At 39.0% G+C, this 8,321-nt stretch overlaps 1 non-coding gene across 1 annotated transcript; it reads left to right on the forward strand.

Moving 5' to 3' along the window:
• The first annotated feature begins 611 nt into the window (after window positions 1–611).
• On the forward strand, window positions 612–682 carry Trnak-cuu. The gene has a single exon. It is a non-coding gene; the product is annotated as a tRNA-Lys (tRNA).
• Window positions 683–8,321: the final 7,639 nt, after the last annotated feature.

Here is an 8,321-nt window from a genome sequence, read left to right on the forward strand (position 1 = left end):
CTGCTGGTGTGACTGCCAACATGTACAGCCACTTTGGAAATCAGTATGGAGACTCCTCAAGAAAATGGGAATGGTCTACCACAAGATCCAGCAATTCCACTCCCAGGCATATATGCAAAAGAAGCACATTCCTACAACAAGGACATCTGTTTAACCATGTTCCTAGCAGCACTATTTTGTAATAGTCAAAACCTGGAAGCAGCCTAGATGCCCCTCAACTGAAGAATGGATAGAGAAAATGTGGTACATTTATACAATGGAGTACTACTCAGAAAAAAACAAACAAACAAACAAACAAACAAACAATGGAATCTTGAAATTTGCAGGCAAATCGATGGAACTAGAAGAAACTATTCTGAGCGAGGTAACCCAGTCACAAAAAGACAAACATGGTATGTACTCATTCATATGCAGATTTTAGACATAGTGTAAAGGAATACCATCCTACAATCCACACTGCCAGAGAAGCTAGTAAACAAGGTGGACCTTAGGAGAGACATACATGGTCCCCTGGAGAAGGGGTAAGGGTCAAGATCTCCAGAGCAAATTGGGAGCACGGGAAGAGGGGAGAGGGAGCTAGGAGAATGAGAAGGCAAGAAGAGGAGGTGTTGGCGGCTAGCTCAGTCGGTAGAGCATGAGACTCTTAATCTCAAGGTCGTGGGTTCGAGCCCCATGTTGGGCACCACGTGTCGGATTATAGTCTCTTAATTCAAGAAGACACCAAGGCAAAACACAGGCCACAGCTAGGTTATAGAACCCAGCAAGCGCGGCCAGAACAAAAAGGGCCCGGGTCCCCACATGCAGCCCCTTAAGAAGCTCCCTTACATCACCCCTGCTTTCCTTCACCACGCCCTTATGGGTGAGTCCCGGGTCCACCTGGTACCTGTCCCAAGACTATTGGGCAGGGCTAGGGTGTCTCCCTACAAGGAGGGGTGATGGGGAATGTACTTCTGTACATGTACATGTTTATCTTATTGATTGTTGAATAAAGCACTGTTTGGCCAATGAGGCAACAAGTTAGATGGACTAGGAGTCAAAGAGGATTCTGGGAAATTGAGTAGAAAAGTGGTGATCCAGGCAGGAAATGACATAGCAAGGAGACCCATATTTAAACTAGGACAAACAGGAAGTGGTCCCTTTCCCCCTCTCGCTCTTCCTCCAGATTCTCAATGTGATCCACCAGCAAGGAAGCACGCCAATGGAAGGTGTCTGATAAGTCTTATAAAACATATAGATTTATGATAAATAAGACTAAACTAGCAGATGAGAAATCCTAGTCATTGGCCAAGCAGCATTTGTACATAATGTAAGTCTCTGTGTTATTTTTTTTATCCATATGGCAGGCAGAACTCAGGTGGCTGGCTGAAACTGCCCACGTGGCAGTAGGGCTCAGATGGCTTTTGGTGGAAAGATTTATCGTAACAGAGGGGTGTTGAGGACATGAGGGAGCAGAAAGGTTGAGTCAGGGGAAGAATAGAAGAAAACAAGAAACGAGATACTGTAATAGAATGAGACATTTTAGGCGTACAGAGAAATCAGGCCCTAGGGAATGCCTGGAGATCTACAATGATGACACAATCTAACAATCTAAGCAACCTAAATGCCGGCTACCTTAAATGCCATCCCCTGATAATGAGATTGATGACTAGCTTATATGACACCTGATAGCTCTCATCCAGCAGCTAGTGGAAGTAGAAGCAGACACCCACAACTAATCACTGGATTGAACTGGAATACAGTTACAGAGAAAGAGTGACAAGCAAAGGGGTCCAGACCAGGCTTGTGAAACCCACAGAAACAGCTGACCTGAACATCAGGAAGTTCTTGGTCCCCAGACTGATAGCTGGGATACCAGCATGGGACTGATCCAGACCCCAGGGACATGGGTTTCAATGAGGAAACATCGGAAATCTACTGGACCTCCTGTAGTAGTTCAGTACTTATGCCTAGGTGTGGACCTTGGGAGCCCATTCCACATAGAGGAATGTTCCCTGAGTCAAGACACATGGGGATGGGCCTAGACCCTATCCCAAAAGATATGATAGGCTCTGATGAACCCTCCTATGGAAGGCCTCACCCTCCCTCTGGAGCAGAAAGGCTGTGTGATAGGTAGGGTTTTAGTTGGAAGTGGGTGGTAGGGGAGGATGGGAAGGAGAGGGAACTGGATTGTCATGTAAAACAATCTTGTTTCTAATTCCAATAAAAAATATCCATTGGAAAAAAAATTAGTGGTATGAATCCTGCATATGGCACTAAGGTTTTTATTTGGCGACTGTTTTGAAAGAATATACAAGAAAACCTTTCAAGCATTTTAACTGATAGGAGCATATATTTTTCATATTAAATAACAAGGAATTTTGGTATCTGTCCCAGGAAAATACAGGATATACTGAGAAGAAAAATTTTCTTAGAATAATGTTGAGAGCAAATTCAATCCAGTCAATATAACTTTGAAATGTGAACAGTGTACAGAGAATGTGCTTTTTCCTGACACTCCCACATGATAATGAAGGAAGGAGTGATTGGAAATGTGTCAATATGAAACCGAGATTCCCCAAAGCACACCTGGAGCAATGGTTGTAGGGGGAAATTTGTAGTAGATTAAGAGTGATATGAAAAGTTAATTAAGGATAAAACAGTTACAGCAAGTTTTAAAATATTACAATTTTTCCATGTGAGAAAATTTCTTGGGTATTTAGATCATTTGCTTTCCCAAAGGCATATATTCCAGACATTTCAAAGGATGAGTAAAAGCTACAAGCATCCAGGCTACTCAACTGTTGTCTAGTATATCATTGCTACTGGACAACAGTATGCCAACAGAGCTGAATGCAAAGTCATTCACATGGTAAGCAATTATCTCTAACCATAATATTGTTCTTTCTATGATTCATATCAAAAATGGCATCTCATTATCCCTAAAAATTCTGTAAGATTATTGTTATCAACACTTTACAGAGGAGCCAGAGTCAAGAATGTCTAATTTTCATAAGCAAACTATGTTCCCAAAGGAAAGCAAAAGATTTTACTTCAATAATTTTTAGCTCAATCCATTACAAAAGAAGAGCTGTAGTTTTCCAAACTATTCATAAATACACTCCCTCAATACTTATAATTTTTCTCTGGTGCTATGCTCATAAGCTGAACCTATTTACGTTGTGGCAAAAAATATACAGTGATGGTCTGACCATGAGATCATTGAATATTATTGAAGCCATTGGCTGGAAGGAAGACTTCACATTTGGAGCAGGATATGAACCACTGATTATTTTGGGGATTCAAATTACTTGGATTTCAAGTGTTTTCTAAGTATATTTGATTTGGTTTTCACATTTTTCTTCCCAAACTCTTCATGTTTGTAACACATGATTTCCTTCCAAAAGCTTTAGAAAAGATAATTTTTGAAGACACATCAAGATGTTTAAAATGCACCTAATTCATTAGACTCAAAGTTTCAGTGACATGTACCTTCCCAAGATGCTTTATCTTGCTGTTGTGTACTCTTTTAAGATGAAATCTGCTGACAACTTTGTTCTTTGTTATATAGCTACATTACATGTTGTAATTGTGTTTTCAATAAATCACTTTCATTATCTGAAAACTACCATTCAGAAAATGCAGTAATTGTTTATGAAGTCAATATTTTATGTATATTTGGAGACAATACTAATTACTTAAATTCAAGGAATAAATTTAAATTTGAAGTAATTATAATTATTGCCAATGGATTATACTTACAAATATACTTATTTATCTTGAACAAATTTTGAAGTGATATTAAGAGGTTTACAAAATATCTGGAAACGTCTAATTGAAGTAGACACACAATTGTCTGGGCAGGTAAACTACATGAATATTAGCAGTTCAGATCTTTGCATTAAGTAATGATTTTAAAAATGCCTTTCCAGTTTGTACCTGATTGGTGTGGGTGACAGCACATTAATGCTATCAGTTCAGTATTTATCTAGCTTACTGTAAAAGAATTACAGTGAACTAATATATACTACAAGGGTATATCCTTGTAAAATATATGGAAATTGTGTTATTCAAAAATTAATATGAGTTAACCATAACAGAGTCAGTAGATACCAGACCTTAATATACACAATCAAACATTAATGAAATCATATGAGTCAACTTTAAATTCTGGTGCTCTGGAAAACTAGGAGTAAGTTATGATATTTACTTATTTCCAACTGAAACACAAAGAACACTAACCAAGGAACTTAATCATAAGAGCATAATTTAGCAAGAGTCCCATTTTCTTGAACTTTTAAAAGGGAAAGTGATTCACAGAAATAAAGTAGAATACCTTTATGTTTAGATGAGCATGTGCTGAAATAAAGATTTTCTTCTCCAAATAAAACACAAGAAAATTAAACAAATTAGATTTGATGATGGAAGCATGGACATTCACTTTATTCAGAATCTTCAGAGACAGAAAGCTTTCAGGAGAGAAAGCTAATGAAAGTGGCCAAAGACATTCACTTCCACTATGTCTATTTCCAATGAGGTAAAATAAACATTTTATATAGTTTATACAGGAAACATAAAAATCCAATATATGAGCCTGTGCCATATTTCTTATTTATAATTTTAGAAATTCAAAAACAACACATTGGTTTATAAAATACAAACTTAAGAACTTTATTTTAGTTGCTTTAAAATATATATGCCTATGCTTTTATTCTAAAATGTATATAGTAAGACATGTATCCTAAAGCAACCTAGCACAAACAGTGAATAAATGAAAGAATTACTTGTCCTTAATATGCTCTTTCAGGAGTCAAGACAATGAGGTACTAGGAAAGGATAGGGATATATCAAGGGAAAAGACAATAGAATCCAGGAATATACCCTACAATAAAAGTGCATCTTATTTTTAAGCATATAATTGCAAAGTGATTCACTACTGCTATTCTGGACAATTAACCTGGAGAAATGAAACTTAATTTAACACACCACTTAAACATGAATGCTAAAAAATGTTAACTGCATTCTTTCAAATGTTTTTCATACTTGATTTGTTCATTAATGTTTGTTTACTCATATAAAATATTCTATTTTCTTAAATTTATTCTTAGAGAATAACCATGTGTATATAATATACTATGATCATATTCATCCCTCCTTTCCACCTTTTAACAAGTGCTGAATCTTCAAGTACCTTCCATACTAACTTTACTTTCTCTTTTGCAGTCACTCACTGTTAGTTTGGTTTTTTTTTTTTTTTTAAATATACCACAATGCCCAGTTAGTGTTTCTCGTGTGCAAATATGTATGGAGTTATTTACCAGACCATGGTCTTACCAAATGCAGCTGCAGCTCCCACCAACAAAATGATTATCACTTCCCTAGCAGTCATAAATTGTCAATTTCTGCTCAGCTGGTGATAGAGACTTGTGGCCACCTCTCCTATCCACACTGAAATTTTGGCTGGCTTCTCCAGATCTCATGCAGTGAATCACAGCTGCTGTAACTTTATTAATGCAGTAGTCATGTCATGTCATACCCAGAAGAGAGCATTTCATTACCCCCTCCCCAAATCTTACATACTTTCCTCTTATTACTGCAGCCTTTAGATTGTTGGATCTACGTTCCATTTAAGGCCAAGTGCTCAGAGTAACTTATTCTGAGAACTGGACAAATTTTGAGAGTGTACATTAACTCCTGGTCAGTATAGGAAGAACAGTTGTTCTTTTGAATGTAGATTAGGTGAGGTAAGTAGTGGACCCTATAAAGAAACAATACAGTGCATTAGACCTGACTGGAAACAAATGACCAACAAATTTGGAACATGCTTCTTCTCTTGAGTGGGACAGGAGTGGCATTCATTTAATTCTTCTCTAGAGATGGATACACATAGACTTTCCTCCAGGCTGCCACATAGATCCTAGTTTAATCCAATATTAGTAGAATGTCAGTGCCATCTAGCATCAAGTCAGGGGTCTGAAGAACATGAGGTTTTTTTTTTTCCCTCAACTTACCAGCTCCTTATAAATAGGTGTTCATAAAATATCCTCTGATGAAAACATATAAATATAACTCAGATATTGTAAATTCTCTTGTTTCCAAAATAGTATTGTATATGCAAGTTATTTCAAATACTTATTTTATTGGAAGACTTATACCACAGTATTCATGAGTTTCTGATTACCACAGCTTTGCTAAATTCTCAAAATAGCAACTCAAACACTCCTCTCTATTCTCCAGGTCTTATAAGGAACTTATAAGTTCCTTCCATCTCTTCTCTGATATGTTCCAAGCTTCAAGGAAGAGGAGGAGTTGTTATAGATGTCCCATATAGAGCTTGGAACTCATACTTAACACTGCACTTTGACTGGTCATGAGTCTCTGCATGAATCACCCAGGGGGTATGTAAGTGTTATCTTCAAATGTAGGGTCTTGCCATCAGTTTGTAAAGAAAAACTAACAGCATTGGCATTAGCAGAGATATTTACATGTTTCCATGGAGTTTCTTTGGAACATATCCAAATGAAATGCAACCCATTTCTGGCATTGGATGTTTTGCTTGGTAGCAAAAGATGTCAAATGGGGCATTGTCTCCCTTGCTATTTGAAGAATCCATTTAACATTTTTCTTTTTATTATTATTATTATTATTATTATTATTATTATTATTAATTCAAGTTAGGGAACAGGCTTGTTTCACTTGTAATTCCCCTCTCCTTCTCCCTCCCCTCACCCCCATTCGTTCTCCCCCACCTCCAACCTACCCCCCACCCCATCCACCTACCACTCCCCAGGCAGGGGGGGGGCAACCGGGACTCCACCAAGTCCACCAAATCTTCCTGTACTGGGCCTAGGCCCTTCCCCATGTGTCCAGAGACAGAGTGTATCCCTTCAAGTGGGATGGGCTCTCATAATCCCCCCCACACACCAGGGCAAAATGCCAGTCCACCTCCAGAGGCTCCCAGGAGTGCATGCCCATGGATCCCATTGGCATCCATGATCAGGGGGCTGGATTAGTCCTGTACTGGCCTCCCAAAGAGCGTCTGGGGTCGATATGCTTTCCCTTTTTTTTTTTCAGGCCAACTGTTTCTGTGGGTTTCTCCAACTTGGTACAAACCCCTTCGTTCTTCATTCCTCCCTCTCTTCAACTAGGTTCCCGATTTCAGCTCAGTGTATTTCTGTGGATGTGTGTCTCTGCTTCCATCAGCCACTGGATGAGGACTCTAGGATAGCATAGAGAGTAGTCATCAATCTCATTCTAGGGGAAGGGCTTCTAGGCCATCCTCTCCTCCACTGCCCGGACTGTCAGATCGTGTCATCCTTGTAGGTCTCTGGAGATCTCCCTAGTTCCAGATCTCTTCTCAGACCTATAGTGGCTCCCTCTGATATGGTATCTCTCATCCTGCTCTCTCTCCTCTAGTCTTCCCCCAACTCAATATATCTGCTTCTCCATTTCTTCTCCTCTCCTCTTCTTCTTGTGTTCTTATTGTGGCAGCACCCACTCCCCTACCCTCATGCTCTCGATTAGCTTTGGAGTTCATGCCACTTCCCATTCCTGGGGTCCATTCATCCCTTAGAGTCATTCATGATTTCTAGTTTCTTTGGGGAAGCAGATTATAGGCTAGTAAACTTTTGCTCTATGTCTAAAAATCATATATGAGTGAGTACATACCAAGTTTGTCTTTTTGTGATTGGGTTACCTCACTCAGGATGGTTTCTTCTAGTTCCATCCATTTGCCTGCGAATTTCAAGATTCCATTGCATTTTTCTGCTGAGTAGTACTCATTCTATAAATGTACCACATTTTCTCTTTCCATTCTTCAGTTGAGGGGCATCTAGGTTGCTTCCAGGTTCTGGCTATTACAAACAATGCTGCTATGAACATGGTTGAACATATGTCCTTGTTGTATGGACATGCAGTATTTAGGTATATACCCAAGAGAGGAATGGCTGGATCTTGAGGTAGGTTGATTCCCATTTTTCTGAGCAACCGCCATACTGTTTTCCAGAGTTGTCTTACAAGTTCACACTCCCACCAGCAATGGAGGAGTGTTCCTTCTTCTCCGCATCCTCTCCATCATAGGTTGTCATTGGTATTTTTGATTTTAGCCATTCTGACAGGTGTGAGGTGGTATCTCAGAGTTGTTTTGAGTTGCATTTCTCTGATGGCCAAGGATTTTGAGCACTTTCTTAAGTGTCTTTCAGCCATTTCAGATTCCTCTGTTGAAAAATCTCTGTTTAGTTCTGCACCCCACTTTTTAATTTCATTGTATGGTGTTTTGGTGGCTAGCTTCTTGAGCTCCTTGTATATTTTGGAAATCAGTCCTCTGTCAGATGTGGGGCTGGTGA

The sequence above is a fragment of the Cricetulus griseus genome, chromosome 2, assembly GCF_003668045.3.
Source record: "Cricetulus griseus strain 17A/GY chromosome 2, alternate assembly CriGri-PICRH-1.0, whole genome shotgun sequence".
NCBI lineage: Eukaryota > Metazoa > Chordata > Mammalia > Rodentia > Cricetidae > Cricetulus > Cricetulus griseus.